The 19434-nt window shown below is 40.8% G+C and overlaps 1 protein-coding gene across 1 annotated transcript in view; it reads right to left on the bottom strand.

Moving 5' to 3' along the window:
• The window catches only part of LOC131572768 (sodium-coupled neutral amino acid symporter 1), a 36073-nt gene extending 35745 nt beyond the window's left edge, over window positions 1-328 (bottom strand). The window contains exon 1 of the mRNA XM_058826094.1: window positions 226-328. The gene's annotated coding sequence lies outside the window, so the exon portion shown is untranslated. The remainder of the gene's footprint in view (window positions 1-225) is intronic.
• Window positions 329-19434: the final 19106 nt, after the last annotated feature.

Raw genomic sequence — 19434 nt, 5'->3', positions numbered from 1 at the left:
CCCCCGCTCCGCACGGCTCGCTGCCTGCATTTTAGGGTTTGCACAGGGCAGCACCAGGGCCGAGCACACACGTTTTGCCGGGGATGGGGGCAGGGTTGCGCAGACGGCGGGGACAAAGCGCGGGCGGCTCCGGGCTCCGGGCTCCGGCCCGCGCTGCGCGGAGACAAAGGGTGCGCGGGGAGCCGCGGCCCCATCCCTCCGACTGCATTCGCTGCTGCTGCCTACCTTCCCCAGGAGCCGCGGGGACCCTCTGAGAAGCGATCCACCTTTTCCGCCGGGATCCGGCTGGAGAACCCCGACAAATAATTACAGGGATAAAAATAAAATAAAATGTAATTAAAAAAAAAAAAAGAAAAAAGAAAAAGAAAATAAGAAGAAGGAGGGATGAAATTGAAGTGGCGAAACGAAAAAGGCGAGAAAGATGTCCTTCCTCCTCCCGCCGCGCGTGTGTGCATGTGGAGGTGAGCGGGCTGGCGGGAGCGCGCCAGGCGCGCCGCCGCGCGGGGCCGGCGCCGGGGCCGCGCCGCCAGGTGCTGCGGGACCCGGAGACTCCGCGGGCCCCCCGACACGCCCAGCTCCCCGGCCGCATGAACGTTCAGCACCTTTTTTATTATTATTATTTTTAAAAAACAAAAACAAAAAACCCCTAATTTTTTACTCTTTTTACAACAGACAACATTTTTTCTCTCTTTTTTCACGCCACAGGAGAACCCCTCCTGGCAAGCAGGCTGGATTTTTGTAGCTTGAAATGGCTACGGAAGATCTGGCATTATTGTGTTAGCTGATTTCCTGTGTTGTCATCCTAAATGTATATGCTGAAAATGCTGCCATTTGTGCAAGAGGTCAGAGCGTTTCCTGCTGGGGCAGGACACATTCCTCAAAATGAACGAGGAATTTGACGCACAGACGATTTGCTGCAGCTTTTTATTTCCATGCTAATATCTAGAAAGCATTGTATGAGCTTTTTGGCTTGGAAAAACTTTTCAAGAACTAACTTGAAGCAAGATGGTGTTGCAGCTGTCCTTGTCTCCCCCCGCTACAGAACACATGACTTGCATGGGATATCACAAGGCAAGGAATGAAAGGGTGATGGAGCCTGTGGGTTTGGACACACTTTGCCTGGCCACCCATGGAGAGTAATGGCTTCTGGGAAGCTTTCATGGCAGCTCTTTCAGAAGCTTCTTGAAGTGCTTGCTCTGGAATTTCCACTACTGGGTCTTCTAAATGTCAGGCCAAAAAGGCAGATGACACACATGAAGAACTGTGGTTTTCAAATTACTGATTTTGCATATACAAATTGGATTCCTGTTTTGGTGCTTTCACCTTTTTTTTTTTTTTTTTTTTTTTTTTTTTTTTTTTTTTTTTTTTCAATAGGGCAGTTCACAGAATCATAGAACAGTTTGGGTTGGAAGGACCTCTAAAGGTCATCTAGTCCAACTCCCAGCAATGAACAGGGACATCCTCAACTATATAAAGTTGCTCAGAGCCCCATCTGGCCTGACTTCGAATGTTTTCAGGGATGGTGCATCCGCCACCTCTCTGGGCAACCTCTTCCAGTGTTTCACCACCCTTTTTTCCCTAATATCTAATCTAAATTGCTCCTACTTCAGTTTAGAACCATCACCCCTTGTCCTATTGCAACAGGCCCTATTAAAAAAGTTTGTCCCTCTCTTATAGGCCCCCTTTAGGTACTGCAAGGCTGCAATAAGGTCTCCTTGGAGCCTTCTTTTCCCCAGGCTGAACAACACCAACTCTTTCAGCCTTTTCTCATAGGACAGGTGCTCCATACCCATGATTATCATCACAGCCCTACTGCACCAACAGCCCCGTGTGTCTCCTGTGCTGAGGACCCTAGAGTTCTCTAAATGTGAAGCACTGTGCAAACAGTAATTTAATCAACACCTATTGCATCCTGCTAGGACAAGAGCCATATCATCCCAGTATTGGGAGTAAAGCCTGAGGCAGAGCTGGCTGAACAAGGGCATTATGGCAAATCTTTCAGCCTTACTCGTGTGATTTAACCTCTCACATCAGAATCATATGCAGTTCCAGAGAAATTTAAGATTGAAAAAAGATGTGGGACTGGATTCCAAGCCAGAGGCTTCACTCCCCACCCAGCCCTCAGTGCAAGATACCATGCATGAAAGCAGAGAAGTAGATGTTTGCAATTCACTCTGACTCAATTAGACTTCTATATGGTAAACTGAAAATCAATCTCTCCCCAAGATTATTGAATAAAAATGTGTATTGTATAGTGCATGGAGTCAGGTGGTGTTGCCCTAGGGAATAAGAGCAAAAACTACTTTGTTTCTTTAAAATGAAACATGTATCAGGACATCAGGTGAATGATCATTGACTTGATGTGTTCTGCTACCTCCTTTCCTTTTATAGTTGTAAAGGCAGGCTGTTTGATTCTTACCTTGTCATGTGCATTCTTAGAATGGAGGTAATTATTTTTCATGGAATTCTGAAAAAATCTTTTTAATGTATCTTAACACAGCTCCACAAAAAATGATAGCATTTCTCAGAAATGGAAACTATTTTACTTTGCATCTTTACTTTGCATCCACTCTCCCTCTCAATATCTCTCTGTCTTTATCACTGTTGGTTCTGTTTGCCTTGATACACTGTGCAACTTTGATGCTTGTGGAAAGCATCTTCTAGTTCAAGTTTTATGGTTTCTTGTGAGCTTTTATTCAACAGGTTTTCATGACAGTCACTCTTTACTGACTCTAATCACTCCTCCTGTGTCTTTTTCTTTATTCTTTTCACTCATTATCTCATTCCTATTTCTATACACAGAGAATCCACAAAGATTCAGGAATTTACCGTAATTTTTTTCTTTCTGTTGCCCATCTGAAGCTGGTATGAGGTGGGTATCCATCTCAAATCTCTTCTTGGAGATTGCCTTTCAGTGCACTTTTATCTAATCAAAATGGATCCTATTTTCTTTCCTCTGAAATAACCCTAAGCCTTTCTCTGTTTGTGGTATCATCATTCTCATCCTGTTTTTGTTCAGACTTGCAACTTCCAAATATCCTTTAGATTATATTTTGCCTGCCTAAAATGAATCAACAGCCATGTTCATTTTCAGAACTACCCTCTGAAGTGCAATGTTCTTCCAGAGTCTGGAAAATTCCCTTCTGTACTGTTCTTCAAAAATTTATGCTTATTGACTAACTTACATTTACTAATGGAAACTGCTGGTATGCAACAAAAAATGTATCTACATAATAAAAGTGGACCTAAATCAAAAGACACCAAATACTTCTTTGGCTGACCTAATTATTGCACGTGTGAACATTTAGCAATTTTCTTAATGCAATTTCAGAATGCTGTTTGATTCGGTGTGCATTTCATTGGAAGTGGGGCTTGTTTGGCTTCTTTGTTGTCTTTTGCTTCTAAATTGCAGCAAAGCCTACCAGACATTCCAGACACAATTCTTGCACCTGAAACAAAGCTGATGACAGAGCGTCATTAAATTTGTATGATTATCCTTACAACTATTTTACCCTCAGGCAAATATTTGGCTACAGCCCAGGGGAATGGAGTTGCTTGAGTTAGAGGTGGCTGTGCCTGGGGCAGAGGAATTCAAGGCTGATGTGATGGGCCTGACAGGTGGAGCTGGAGGTGCTTACAGAGTTCTCTTCACCTCTATTTTAGTAAATCCATCATTGTCATGCTTGAACTTATGTGTTAGTGCTTGTGTGAAAGAGAGGAGAATAAAAGAGAACAGATCAGAAGTGTAAAGCCAGCTGAAGGAGAAAATCCTGTGTTTTTCAGAGAATGTGCTTGCTGCCAGAAAGTGACCTTGAACGTCTTTGAAGTCTCTGTGACTGCCGTTCAAGAATAGTGATGAAGCAAAGGGTGTAAGCAATGGCTATTTTTGCACCTCAGTACTAGCTCTAAATCAAGATGGACTAAATTTCATACAGAATTTAGTGACTTTTTTTTTTTTTGTTCACTGTCTCTTTTTTTTTTTTTTTTTTTTTTTTTAGGAATTTATGTCCATTTGCTGCAGATAACCAACAGGTTTGGAAACACGGCATCTAAGCCCTGGGACTGCTCACAGGAGGGGGCAGTACTGGTCCTCTTAAAGGAACTAGACAGGGAAATTCCTTTCCCACCAAGGCTTCACAGAGACTGTGGGCTCAAAAAGTCTTGGAGATGTACTGCAAGGACAAACAAAATACTGGTACCTACTTGGGCTGGGTGTGGTTCAAGCCCAAACACACCTTGGGGCTTTCTGAGGTGGGTGAAGTCTTTCAGGGTGGAACAGCAAGCTGTTGACTGCACAGTACAAATTTATTCCTGGAAATAAAGTAAATGTTTCAACAAATATCTGTGGATTCTCTAGTCTGCCATGCCAGGATTTGCTAGCAAACAAAAAAAAAAAAAGGTTTTGGGGATATCCATCATCATGTTAAAAGCTTTCTGGTGCTAGCAGTGTCCTGACACTGTGACTTTAGCAGAGGAGGATATTTTGCCTAGCAGCTGAGCAAGGCAGAACATCATAACTACGATGCATAATGTATGATCTGCACATGACTGGTCTTGCGTGATACTCTGAAAAGAACTGCCCACACCTGTCACACATTTCATGAACACTGATAGCATCAATTGTGATTAAACGTGTTCAGATGCCTCCAACTCTGCATGTCGAGACAATCAGTTTTGCAGGGCTGTGAAATCTTGCAGGCATGTCTGTAATGCTGTGACCGTGAGATGTTATCCCTCGTTGGCTTCCTGGCCAAAGGATGGTATACAACTGATGATGAGTAATCCTGGTTTAATAGGAGCTGTCCTCTGCTCTTCCTCTTTAGATTCAGGAATTCACGCAACGAACCAGGTAGTTGTGCCTTTTCTCCTTAACTCCTGATCATCTGCTCTAACTCTTTTCTTTGGTCAGAACAAGTGTTTTACTGGGATACAAAGTTTTCAAACTTCTTGCATGAGGCTAAGAAAATAGCAGTGGCTAAAATAAAATAGATTTACAAATATGATATATGCCTGAAGTGGTAGTAAAAGTTTCATTTAAACACATTTTAAAAGTAGGTGTAACAAAATGCTCTTTTATTTACTTTCCTTTAAGGTGGTGCTTCCTGACATCAGTTTATAGTACTATAGACCAGTTTATATGGTCTGAATAGAACATAAAACTTTGATCTTTTTGAAAGGAGTAAATTCAGACTTAGTGGTGACCAGGATGCTGAGTTGTGTTACAACATAAAGATGAGATCCTCTCTTTTTTTTCCCAGAAAATAATGGGTTTTGACATTCCATTTGTATGGAGTAACTTCAAGGGCTTGCTTAGCATTTTGAGGGATAATACCTGTGATGTCATGTTGTCAGAAACCACCCTGGCAAATTGCAACTCCCAATCCCAGCATATACTATTGATATTATGTATTGATAGCATAGCTATTGAGAATGGGATGTGTCCAGAAAAGTGAGATAATTGATAACTGTTGTGAATTAAATTATACTAAAAATACTTAGTTATGTATTGTATTAAATTATACCAAATATAATTAACTTAATCTAGGAGTGGCCTGCTAGTGCAGATCCCAGTAATTGAATTCTCTTCTGTTAAAGAAGATGGATAGATAGATAGATAGATAGACAGACAGACAGATAGATGAAAGAAAAAAAAAGAAAATTCAGAATTTAGGTGCCAAATATATATCTAAATCCCTAACATTAATTAAAAGCTTGTGAAGTTGATGACCGTATCTCACTGCTACTTAAATCCATGGGCATTGAGGGAAATCAGTATCTTTAGAAATCAGAGTGGTTGTTTACCTGACTATGTGTGAAATTAGATGCTGACTTGTAGGTATCCTGATTGTACATACTGATCTTAGTGTAACCCTGCAATAATATGATCTGCTAACCTCATGGTATCATGAAACATCATGAAATGGGAGAATTTTGAAAAAAAGAATGAATTTTGAATTTTTTACAATTCCCATCTTAATAAGATGACGTAAGATTTTCAGGATGGTGGAAAAATAATGAATTCTTTAAATCACCACAGTAAACAAACAACAAATAAAGCTTTCTTTACACACAAGAAATTCAGACTCAGGGAGGTTAAAACTAAGTCCGTTAAGAACTTCCTGATGGCCAATATTTTTTAGAAGAATAAACCAAAATAAAGCTATTGACGTGCCTGAGGACATTTCAGGAAGTGCAGCTAAAATCTGACAGAAATAATCAGGTTTTTTTTAAATCTGATGTTTTTAACACATCTGTAAGACTAGACAGATGCCTCATGTGGTACCCAGGACCCATCCCATACTTCTTCTGATATTTACATTAGCTTTTGCAATTCTGTAAAATACAAACCAATTCGATATTCATTAAACATAAATTAAATCAGTGAAAGCAGAATTTATCTCATCATTTACAAGGCTTTGGGTATTGCATATTCCATGCAAGTCCTAGGTTGTGACAGTGCTGTAGGCCAAGGCTCTGTGCACAGCGTTCAGTGGTTATCGAATGCACATGTTTTAATTACATGTTCATGGAGGAGTACAGTTTCATAGAAGAACCATTGAACTAATAAAATTAAACACACTGGAATTTCATGTTATAAATATAGCAAGACTTCCTGCTCTGCTCAAGACAGGTAAGTTTCAAGCCCTGCTGGTGTGGCTGCTTCCCCCAAGCCTCCCATGCAGCAGGGAGATGGTCAACACTGGTTGTGCCGCACAAACAGGCAATTGAGCTCAGGCTGCAGATGAGGAGAAAAGGCAAGTAACACACAAAAACGCCAAAATATGCAGCTCTGTTAGCAGTCATGCTTAAACACATTCTGAGGTACCTGTGTGGTAACCTATTTGTCTCTCTGGTTTTGGGCTTCGTGTAGCAGCTGTCATTACGGTAATGAAGTGATTAGATCTGCTCTGTTGCCTAATTACAGGACTAGAAATGGCATGCGCTCCTGCATTCTGGTTAAGTACTCTATATCTGAATCCTCTGATTTCAAGGATAGTGTTTGGGAAATTATCTTTAGAGCACATAATTTTTTTTTTTTTAAGTGCACTTGATTGAAGTAAGGAGTCTATCATATTGTAGAATTATTGATTACATCAAGTACTTTGAACTTACACAGTGTTTTTCATCTCAGCATCTCTTAATATTTTGCTACAAGGGGCAAGTATTATTAGTCCCATTGCAAATTGAAAACTTGGGTAAAAAAAGGAGAAAATATTATTTATTTAGGATTCCTGTCAAATGTTAAAGCAAGATTAGTTAGTTCAAGACTAGATACCCTTTTCTTTAATATCCTTGAGAAGATGCTACAAGCAAGAGACCTTTTGTTGCATTTCTTTTGAATGAAAGGATCTTCCATGTAGGTCCTGGTGCTATAGGTTTTGGGTACAAAATGAGACTGCTCACAGTTTGCAGCTGGATACAGCACCTGCAGCTTTTATTTCCCAGAGTGGCTCCCCACTCTTTGTACAATTCTATATAGTCATATTAATGATGAAGAGAGAAGACTTCACATGTCTGCCTTAATTACTGATACTTACGTCTCTAGAGGTAGGACTGCCTTCATACCAGCTCCTGACATCTTTGGAGATGGAAAACTAAACCTGTTCCTTACCAGCATCTGTTTTATTGTCCTCCAGCAGCTGTGTATTTGCCCACCTAAAATGCATTTCAACACTGTGGGCTTAAATCCCTCTCCTGTCTGGCCTTACAACCCTTAATGTCCTATCTGGGACAGTTGGTGTGATCAGAAGTTGAACATCTGAGTGAAGACTACCTGCCTTGTCCTGCAGCCTCTTCTGACAAATGTGTGCTAGCAGAAGGTGCTGCTCACTTAGCAAGGAATACAACTGAATGTGTACCCTCTTACAGAAACAGGATGATCATTATCAGTGGAACATACACTACTCAAGCATTGGCAGAGGCTCTTCACACTGGAAAAGGGATTCAGTAGTTTTGATTCCCACTGCTTTCACTCATCCACAGTGAAACAGGTCCCTCCTGTTTCACCATCTGTCTCATGTTGCTTAGCCAGAAGGTGAAAAAAACAGGTAACAGTAACTTTTTAACAAGAGGGTGTCAGAGGTAAAGTGCAATAAAATTTCAAAGACTGATGTAAAAGTTTAAATGCTGGTTTAAAAGAATGTATCCTGAGGAAACTGATAGTAGAAAAAGTTCTTAGAAGACTGGAATGCAACAAATGCTTTGCCGCTAGATCTGGTGTATAAAGCTCTAAGTAACCAGAAGACAAAAGATATATTACAATATGAAGGATATATAAATTTACATTATTATTTTATAGCTAAAATTTAGAGATATCTAATGTATAATCTATATTAGCTGATGCTATTATAGCTCTTGTAATGAATGCATTTAAAAAAAACTGAGAACAGGTTTAGAACTTGTATTTCATGCAGGAGTTTGGCCGTAGTTTGCTAAGTATACCTGGTCCAAAATGCCGTTTGGAAATGCTGTCTTCCTAAAGCCTTGGCAGAAAGCCATAGCCTGACCCTGCAATTTTGTACATTCAGGTACAGAAGTCACACTGGAAATATTGTTATGGACCAGTGTACAAAGCCCAATGTGTTTTTAGTATTGCCATCATGGCTTAATGCAGATGTAAAAGGAAGGCATAACTGCATTTTGCAAATGTGTTCTGAAATATTCATGTTCATCACAAATGCTACCTGGTTCAGGTTGTGGATGCTTTTCTAGAAGATTGTAGTCCAAAACTGCTGTTTTCAGAAAGAGTTGTGGTGGCGGTTTTGCAGGGTCCACCTCCCCTCTATGCATGTGCAGGGGGGCTGTGAGAAGTGGCCTCTTTAGGCAATCCCAGTGTTAGGGCTGGCCAGAAGCTTCTTGAGGACAGTGAAGGCAGGGAGATGCACAAAACAAATGCTGTACTGAAGCACTTTCTGAAATTTGGTCCATAATGGGGAGTCCAGGATGTAATGGTGTAATTAATTTCTCGGAAGTTGCAAGGGCCCAGGGGCAAGGAGCAGCCTGTGCAGGAGCATGCCCCCCTACTAGGTTGTGGGTGGAAAGCCAACTCATTTCCTTTCAGCCAGGCTGGGGCACACATCCTGGTTAGGAACAACATCATCCAAAGCCTTGAGCTCAGATCTGTTCTTGCAAAGGCAGAAATGGGCAGGTGGTGCACAGGCAGCTTTGCTTCTCTGAAGCCTGAGCTAGCATTTTTAACTCATGAGAATTGTCTGCAGCAACTTGTCTCAGACCTGACTTCCCACTGGAAGTTTGTATAAGAGATGTTTAATCCCACCGCTTCATGTCCTCTTCCCAGACTGGGTGCTCAGGAGTCCCCTCTGCCCTGCTGTTTCCCTACCTCAGAGTGGGACCCTCCCTGGGCCCCAGGCAGCCTCAGTGGGGGCACACCATGGCAGGAGCAGCACTGGGGTGCTTGGGATCAGAGCAGGGCCACTGTGCTCTCAGACCTGCTGAGGGCTGCCTTGTAACACAGGGGAGCGGGCTGCTGATGCTAACCTTGGGTAAGACTCAGAAAGGATGCTCTCTCTCTGTGCTGACCTGGAGGGAGCATGGTAGCTCATTCCAGCTCCCTGCGGTAGTGACCGCAGTCCTACAGGAGCTACACAGCTCTCTGGGTTACAAAACTGTATTTTTTCCTGCTTTCCAGGTAAATAGCATTTTTCTGCAATTTTCCTTGGGTTGTGCACTTTTTGCTTTTTGCACTAAAGTTTGTGGCTTAGTGCAAAGCTGAGAGTTGGGAAAATCTGGATGCCAAGTGGCAGATTTAGGACAGAAAAAAGTCGCCAAGCTCAGCCACAAACTCTTCTCCTCTCTTCTCGGTTGAGACAGGACAAATCCATCCCACAACTCTCCCTGCCAAGTCACCTCATGCTTGAAGGATGCCTGGCATAGGAAATGTCAAGACTTTGATTATGGTTGTAAGAAACCTGAATCAGGACCTTAAATAAAAGAGGGATTGGACTTTGGGGCATGCCCACTGCCACAAACAAAACCAGCAGCCTGTACTACAGGGAACCAGGAAACTAAAAATACAGTGAATCAGGACTTGATTCACATGCATAATTCTGTTTGAAAATGTTTTGGGTTTAACCAGGGGAGTGACTGATTGTTAATTGCTGAGAACCTCACCCTGTGCTCAGTAAATATTCTGCAAGCAGAGAGGCAGTGTCCGTGAATGATCAAGAAGCTCTCAAAGCTTACAGCACTATGCAGTTATTACAGTCTGAGCATTTTTTAAGCACAGCAAATATTTGCTTTCAATTTCACGGCTAGCTGTTGCTGGCAACACACATGGCCTCTATGGGCACAAGCACTCATTGGCTCCTTGTTTGCCTTTTGGTTTTCCGTCAGGAGCACGGTTTGGTGCCAACGTGTAGTATTACAAATATAAAATTATTTGCTTTTCTCTGACGTTCATCTAGTTTCAAATGGCTACTGATGCTTTTCATTTAATTTCTCAAGTGGATTAAACAAACATTTAATTTCTCATGTGGATTAAACAAACACGTGCCACTCACAACAAACACTGCTGCTCATGACTCATTAAGTTGTGCTTCCTAACCAGGTAATCAATTGCCTGAAAATGTTGCAACAACAGAGTTGATGACCTGTGTAATGTGAAAACGAGGGTAACACAACCAAAGGCCACCTTCTTCAGGCCTTTTGCACACAACAGTGCTGCGTTGGGACTTCTAAAACTGGAGGGATTTTTTTCCTCATCATTTTAATCTCATGCTTGGGAAATTTTTGGATTGAAATTTATGGTTTTCCCCCTGCTCTTTTCCTTACTCTGTCTCCCTTTATTTAGGCTAACTCGTGTCAAAAATAACATTATGTCACATTACATAATGAGAAAAGTGGAGCACCAACGTCGTTAATTAGGGACGGACAAATGTTGGAGTCTGTCATTGCAAGGGGTTGGCAAGGGGCTTTGTCCCAGACACTGAGAAGAGAAAAATCTCCTTTAGTTGTGGCGAGCAAAAGCTCACCCACAATGCCCCCTGAAAAGTTCTATGTAAACAGTACTAGGAAGTTCTATAGTTTCTCTGTTACTATTGGTTAAGCATTGTCAAATTATTTTACATATTCCTAATTCCCAGTTTTTATTGGACCCTTTCCCTCAAACTCCGCCCTCAGCCCACTTAATATAATTATTTCCCTACCCTGGACCCCGGCCTTTTTAGTGAACCCTATCCAGTGTACAGATTATGCGGTTGTTGTTTTGCTTATTAAAGCTTTTGTTTTCGGGTTCATCCCTCATTTATTCATCACCCTCTTGAGGACCTCTCCCCAAGAGAGCAGCAGCAGCCAGCCAGACCTAGCGTGTTACAGACAAAACTTTCCTTTTCCAATACCTCCAGTCCCTATCTCTTTGCTAATTAAAAGACCACACTGCCAGCTTACCTGCATTGCTCTATATGCTGATCCAGACCTCATTATGCCCTATGGACACAGGGACAGGAAGCACACCCTGTACCTTCCCTCAGCTTTGTGACAATATGCAAAATCTGGGTGGTCTATCTGGGGCTGTTTGAGTATGGATACTTATTTCTGTGCTCTCAGAGTTTTGGAGTCCTCACTGCACGTTTGGAGAATGAAATTTTAAAAAAACAGCTATTTTTACAATTTTTTTTATATAACTTTATATATACATATATATATATATAATTATTTCTATATATATTTATAAATAGCATCTAATGTTGAACTGCTCTTGGAAAATATTCGTCTACTGACAAAAGTGACTGCCATCCCCCTGCATTTACCCAGTCTAAAAATACTGTGTCATACAGAATTCACTCATATTTCATTTGTGGGTCTATAATTTTCTCTAAGAATTTATTTCTTGCTCTGGAAGTGTTTATTTTCCCCTATGCCAGTGACGCTAGTGCTAGAAGTGTTTATATCATTGTCATGCTGCTGCTGTAAAACTTGCCCTTGTTTTTCTACTCATCTGGACTATTCTGTGTTAGCACATCATGAGAGAAGTCAACAAACCAGGACACAATTCATGGAGCTAGGGTGCACCAGCACACTCTGGCAAGAAGAGGTTTGCACACTGAGTAAGGCAAACTTTTGAGCACACATGGCCATCTCTGGGTAAGATGTAGAAACAGACTTGGAAGCTTGGCAGAAGTAGAGGGAAGCTGCTCTAAGCCAAATTGGGCGTGTGTAAATTTGGCCACCCAGCAGAAAAGGTAGCTGGTACTTGCTCAGCAAAACAGGGAGATGTGATAAATTTATCCCTTGAAGTGTGGGGAAGGGTAATGTATCATCTGCCCGAAGTGAGAATGGGAAAGGAGCAGTCAGTGATGTGCAGTGAAAGTTAGCTTCTTAGCAAACTTTGGTTTGCCACTTCTATTTCAGATCTATACAAGGCCCTGTGCTCATGCAAGCTTTTTTTTATTTCTAATTCTTTTTAATTACACCAATTAATCTAATAAAAGATGCAATCCCTACTTACAAAACCTGTCTTGTTTATTTCTTAGGCCTTTTGGCTACAATGGTGCTACAGCTTTTGATACAAATGTGTTGAATACAACTTATTTTGATATATATGTCAGCATGTTCTCATCTTTCATTTTACATGATACAAAGGACACAATATGTTCTTGTGAAAAAGTTTATGAAGGGAAAGCACAAAACTAAATTTGATTCCTATGATTTTAAAATTGACTTTTCTGAGAATATGTGTTCCTCTGCTACACTGCAGTTTTTCCACAGTCCTGTTTACTATGTACAGAAGATTTCAATGTTACTTCTTTGACATCTAAATTGAACAGTCTTCAGTTTATTTCTGTTTCCCCTGTATTTGGTTTTGGATATATAGATTTGTCTCTTTTCTGTTTTGCTGTTCTAGGAGATAGGTATGCACCTTTCAGACAAGTGGGAAGTGATTTATCTTTGATAGAAATACGTTATGACATATAATGCTCTTATTGATCTATCATGCTGTTATTCTCGGATGTGCTTTCCTTGCAGAACTGTTTTCTGTATTAAAGAAATGAACAGCTGAAATTTTGATAATCCCAAGCTAAATCTGAATAAAACTCATACATCTAAATATAAAACTAATAGCAAGATGTGATCAGAGTTTGCATATGTCAGCTTCATTTGCAAAATCAAATTCTGACAGGAAATGGAAAACAAGAAAATCATCCTCAAGAAGATCCTAATAACCTCCAAATTCGAGTATGTTTATGTTTTGTTCATTTGATCCTCTTTAAGGATTAATACAATACATCAGGATGGAGCTTCCTATGCAGGAAAGTTAAGAGACAGAAAATAATGTTAAAAGGTCTTGTATTACATCAGAACGGAAAAAAAAAATTGTAAAAAGAGGAGAATGAGAAGCAAATTTAAAGGAAATAGTTGCTTTTTCGTAACTTTGCTACTTAGCAGCAGCAGGCAGGAATTTTCCTAATTTTCTCCACAGTATCAGACAGTAAGCAGTGAGCAGAGTGGTCACACAGCACAGCAAAGCCATCTCAGCAGCCACCTTCGGTTGGCTGTCTGCATCTGCCCAATTCTCCCACTGAGAAGTCTCCATCCAAAAGTGGCCATGGCTTCCCTGAAACATCTTCAGGTCCATTAGCTGAGAAGTTCCTCGAAGCATTTACTGTGAAAGGACATCTGTGAGAAATTCCTTGAACGGTGCAGCTGAAGAAATGTCTGGGAATATTTGTAAGAGCCCATTAAGCTGAAAAATGTGCTGTGTTCAAAGGCCAAATGCCTGGAAATTCACCCCAATGGCACAGTTTGTTTTGCCATGCTTGGCCTTCCTCGCCATGCTGACACCCTGCCCTCTCTTATGGGTGCCACATATGATGCTTTGAAACACATGCACATATTTCATGAAAATATCATGAGATCAGTTTTGGTAGGGATTCAGCAGAATTTGTAATAGGATTCGGTATCCGCAGCAGGCTCGGAAGCTGGGGTAACTTTTCTCATGCTGCAGGGATTCTCCCTGTCACCTTTCTCAGCATATGTCCCAGATACTTGCTTGTTTCAGTGCAAAGTTTGAGCTACAACTTCTTTCCTCAGTTTCCAAATTAATTCTGTATAGGAGGCCTTGAGAAAAAAAAAAACAACCCACTTGTTTTTGGCTTGAGTCCAAAACTACTTTAAAATAATCATTAGTTAGTGAGATGGTTCCAGCTATTTAAAGCATATACTTAATTTGGGTTCCCAGAGCCCCAAGCACTGTGCAGGGAAGACCGAACTTTGCCTTTAAGTTCAGGCAAGGCTGGAGCAAGTGCTGTCCCTGTCCTCCAGCAGCATCACTGGACTTGGAGTACAGCTGCTTATGTTCCTGCAATAATGATAGTATGCAATAATGATAATTATGTAATAATTATTATGTAATAGTGATAATTATGTAATAATGATGCTGTCAGGTTTGAAGATGGTTTCAATAATTTCCAGACACTCTTTTGTGTAGAAAATTTGGTTAGATGAGAAGTAAAGACCTTCACTGGATTTTGGAGGGGATTTGCAGCTCTCTCTCTGTTTGTGTCTCAATTAATCCTTGTTAACTTTGTGGTTGGTTTAAGAAAAGTGAAGGTAATGTGTGACAGCTGGTACCAATACCACATGAGACCACCATTCTTAAGACTATAAATCTCTTCAAAGCAAAGAATTTATCCATTTTTGTGTCTTCCAGATAAACAAATAATTTGGAAACAGCAGAGTGATTCAAATTAATTATTCAAAATTTAAACTCCTCGCAATTTCTGTGTTGCTATGATCTTTAAAATAATTCACCCCGTCATCTGCCTTTGGTGCAGCCAACTATAAAGAAAAACGAAAACGGCCTCACATTCCATTAACATACTTCTTCACCTTGTTATTCTTTTCAATAGGCAAAGTTATCCTTCCTCAAAACACAGGCATAGTTCAGGCCCTCTATTTTGTTCTACAAAGACTGTTTTTAAATCCCCAAGAACAAAGATAATTTCCTATGAGTCAAGGCAAATTCCTCCCTTCAAATGTGAGTATCACCGTCAATCTTGTGACCAGAAAAAATTACGTACTCTCATTTCCTTCCTATTTGGTTCCTGGAAAATTGCATCATTACTACCATTTAAAAAAAAAAAAAAAAAAATTTCAGGAAGTGAAGTTTCTAACTCAAGGCTAGAACCTTGTTTGTGACTTTGCAATTTTTATGAGATCCTTGTGATTCAAGATATTGTAATTGACTGTGAGTAGAAAAGCCTACAGCGTCACTGACAGAGTGACAATCCTAGGATTTCTCAAATATATGGATCAGGCTCACTATTTCCCTAGGGAAAATACATTTTATGCTTGTAACACCAAAACCCATCAGTATAAAAGCTTTTTAGAAAGCAAGAGAGCCCTTTTCTGGAGAGAGGCACACACATGCCTGTGCAATTTCTCTGTAGCTGCTTAGGATAAGAAGGAACGCTCTGCCATAGGGCTGCTGTGGGGCAGTACCAGCCCTTGCTGCCCAGCACATCCTGGCTGCCCTGGGAGACTTGGCTGTGCCAGGAACCAGTGTTTCTTTGTTTTCCAGGATTGGTTTCCTCATTGGCACCTTGAAAACCAGGAGAGGAGAAGGTTTATGTGTCTTTGTCCAAAAGTTAGAAATTAGTAAAATCTGAAAAAAGTTAGTCATCTCTTTGTGGCTTATCTGTGAGTTATCCACTCTAAGAATCCATTTTTAAATGGTGGTGTGATTTTAAATGGTGATGGACCTCCATGCTACTCCAATAAGCTACCTCCTTCATTTCACTGAGCATATAAATACTGGTAATTGCTCACAGTCAGCAGGAAAGGTTCTGGCTTACAGTGATTTACTTTATTGTTTATGTTAATGTGCCTGTGGGATAGAAGATAGCCCTGTGGGCACTAAGTAACAACAGTTAAGTAATGACTCCGGTTGCCCTTGGAGACTGTCAACACATACAGTTTTCTCCACTATTTTTCTCACATGATTTCAAAATAATTCTAAATGATTATGAATACTTATTAATTGAGCTGTTTTACAGGCTGGCGTGGCTAATGTTTAGTTTTTCACATTTTCTTTTATATGTACCTTATCCAGGGTTATTTCCACAAAGTCCATTTCCCCTTTCTGCTCAGGGAAGACAAGGACACAAATGAATAACCACGAAATCACTTTGGGATTTCTGATGTTTTGCACAGGCGTTCTTTTCATCTCCCTTTCTATTTGCTAGTGAGTCTACTTTCTCCCCACCGTTACGAAATCATTGTCCCTTTCTGTTCCTCTAGAGGCCTCTTTTCTCTGCTGTGTTTCTTCTGGCTGCTTTCCTCCCCTATGATTTGTGCTTCAGTGACTCTCACTGCCAACTCCAAATATGCAGTTGTCTACATTTTCACTCCTGCTTGTGGGAGCCCTCAGTGACACTGAACTGATTGTGAACATGCTGGGGAGGGTGAGGAGACCTGAGGGACCATCAGTCCCCACTGTGATGGGTACTTGGCCACCAGTGGTGGCTCCTTTCCCTGTGAAGGATAACTGGCTGCTAGCAGCTCTCATTCCCGCCCTCCAACCACCATGATCAAGCAGCCCTTCTGCTAGCACACATTTGAGTTTTTGTCTTGGACACCTTTCTCTTTTGGGAAGTAGGCAGCTCAGTGGCCTGACCACCTCTTTGCCCCTACATCTGCCAGCTTTCCACATCTTCCAGCTCCCTGGAAGGCTGCAGGGAAATTGGACTCATGGCTAAAAACAACACTGGCTAATGAAAAAAAGCACAAACAGCCAGATCAGCGTGCAGGGCAGCAGGTAGGCATGGCCAAGCTGCAGCAGGAGGACGCAGAGAAAGCTTCGTCCAGTTACATTTTCAGTTATGCTCTCCAGTGCCAAAGGCAATCCATAGTTTAGTAACATTAATGCACCAGTTGGCTTTCATAGTCATTACCATGATATTGCGATATTTCTCACTATTTCATCTTTACAGTCTATGAAAAGATGGTATGGGAAGACACAAAGCAAATGAAAAGTAAAGACATTTATTTGTGAGAAGAAAATAAGTGCCAAGAGTTTGTAAAACATTGGAAAAATTAGAAAAGTGAATTAATGGTCTCAGGTGTCTGTATTGGAGAGGGAAGGGAACGCTACAATACATTATTCTGCAGAAGAGTGAGAGAAATGAAAGCAGGAAAGCAGGAAAAGATTCTGCAGAGAACTTCTGTAGTTTAGAGGAACTCCTTTTTAGAGGAAGTTCTGTAGTTTATCTCTGTGTTCTTGAACTATGTATAATAACTCATTGTGCACAGACAGGGCACAACATTCCAGTAACTTCTGCAGGGAAAAGTCTGAATCACATGGGCAGCTTGACTCAGATAACAGCAGAACTGACAGAAACAAAATAAACTGTAAAAGTAATTTAGATTCCATGTAGTTAATTTACTCAGTATTTATAAAAATAAGAAGGCAATAAAAGTAGTTACACTAAGTGGTTATTGATGCCTTTTTCAGAAGGATTTAATGTTTCTATAATGATTCTGGATGACAAAGATTGTGTCTGATTCTTTCCTACACTTACCCATATTCAAGTAAGAAAGGAAATACTTCAGAGACAGAGTTTTGGTGAAGCTGCTGCTAGAAAATGCAAATATGAAGACTGATGTTCCCTGCCAAAGTAAAATTTGCAGGGGAGGACAGCTGGATATTCTAGTAGTTAGCCATGCTCAGACATAATAACTGTCATAGGACTTCTCTCCTGGGACTTGGAGATAAGCAGTGTGTTGATCCAAGATACTGATTGTTTAAATGTGTTGAGAAATTTAACCACAAGATGGAAACTGGCTCTGTTAAGTGTGGGAGTAGTGAAGTGCTGCATTTGACCTACCACAAAGGGTGGAAATTTGTGGCAGCAAGAAAACAAAAACATTTGTTTTATGTTAAATTACAAACTTGATTTTGAAATACAGTGTGACCCGGAGGGTGACGTGGCCTGTATTTACTTTGGTAGTTTATAGGAACTCACTGCAGTGCTTAGGGCTTGGTCTTGGGGGGAAAAAAACCTGCTGCTCTTAGGTCTCATAATCAATTCAGTGTTCACATTAACCATGTAAGGTCTGAAGGGATGTGAAATACAGCACATGTGAAATGAATGCTCTCATGGAGGAAATGAAGATTAGAAGCCAGCTCACGGTGGCTGTTAGAGTACAGGCTTCCACAGCACAATGCGTGAGAGGAGTCTGAGGATTATGGATCTTTCTGGGACTGAGAAAACAATGTAGGTGTGGAAATCAGCATTGATTGAAATCACCCCTCTGGGGTGAGAGGGCTAGGCAAGACCTTGAAGCAGGACAGACTTGGCAAGGCCAGGGTAGAAGAAAGAAGCAAATTTCAGGGGAACTAGAAGAAAGTAAAGGTGCCATCTGTTTCCTGCTCAGCATTGTGAATAAGCTTAAAGTGACAACCCTCTTTTGGAGCTTGGACTTTGTGGCAGGTACAGAGGCTCAAAGCATGGGATTTTAAACACTGTTACAACATAGTTTCAGTTCATTTTTAGAAAACCATTGCACCATCTCATTAATCTCACAAGATGAGCAATCTTCTCATTCTTGTGTGAAATAAGATGTAGAAAAGACTGTGTTATGAAGTTATTTAAGTTAATGGAATTGCGTGATTGTACAGGTGAGCTTAATTGTTCAGTTTGTCAAACAGCATTCTAGGGAAGGGCTTCTACACTGCTACGAAGTTCCTGTGTGACAGCAGACAGCTTATGAGACATGATCACCCTTTCCAAATGGCTAGCTTGGTGCTTAGGGTTCTTGTTCCAAGAATGATCACCATTAAGTAAGTGGAGGACATTAAATAGACTCAAATACATGGCTGTGCCACAGTGCTTCCTCCCCATGCTCCAGGCCCCCAGAGCTGTATACTGATTAACACCTTCTAAAAGGCCTGCAAACACTGTGAAACTGAGTAATTATGTTTCACAAACATGACACTAAAATGAGAATTAGAAAGGAATGAAGGCATTCATCCCTCATCAGGATGGCATTTGGATTCTGGGAGAACACAAACACTGTGAACACACAGAAAGCATCTTAAAAAAATAAAATAATGAGCAGCTACTAAGTGAGGATTCCAGGAAAAAACCACTTTGCAATCTTGTAATTAATGCAACCTTAATTGAGGATTTCCTGATTTCAGAGCTTTTAACTATCCTTCTTAAGTATTGCTTTTGTATAGTGTTCTGCTGTACACATGACAGAGTTACAACTCCAGCATCTCTCAACCAATTCTGAGTATGTGGGACAGATATTCATTCATATGATGTGATACATATTTATATGATACACTTGTTTTGTATCCAGTTTCCAAAATGGAAGCAAACCAGGCATACCAGTTTTGTAATTTTTTACATAAGCAGTTGTTCTACTGGAGACTCAAATGAAGGAAAGTGGCACAGGATTTTAACAAGACTC

Source organism: Poecile atricapillus, chromosome Z (assembly GCF_030490865.1).
Source record: "Poecile atricapillus isolate bPoeAtr1 chromosome Z, bPoeAtr1.hap1, whole genome shotgun sequence".
NCBI classification, from domain to species: Eukaryota; Metazoa; Chordata; class Aves; order Passeriformes; family Paridae; genus Poecile; species Poecile atricapillus.
The sequence above is the reverse complement of the archived record's forward strand: the minus strand, read 5'-3'. Positions and strand labels throughout refer to the sequence as shown.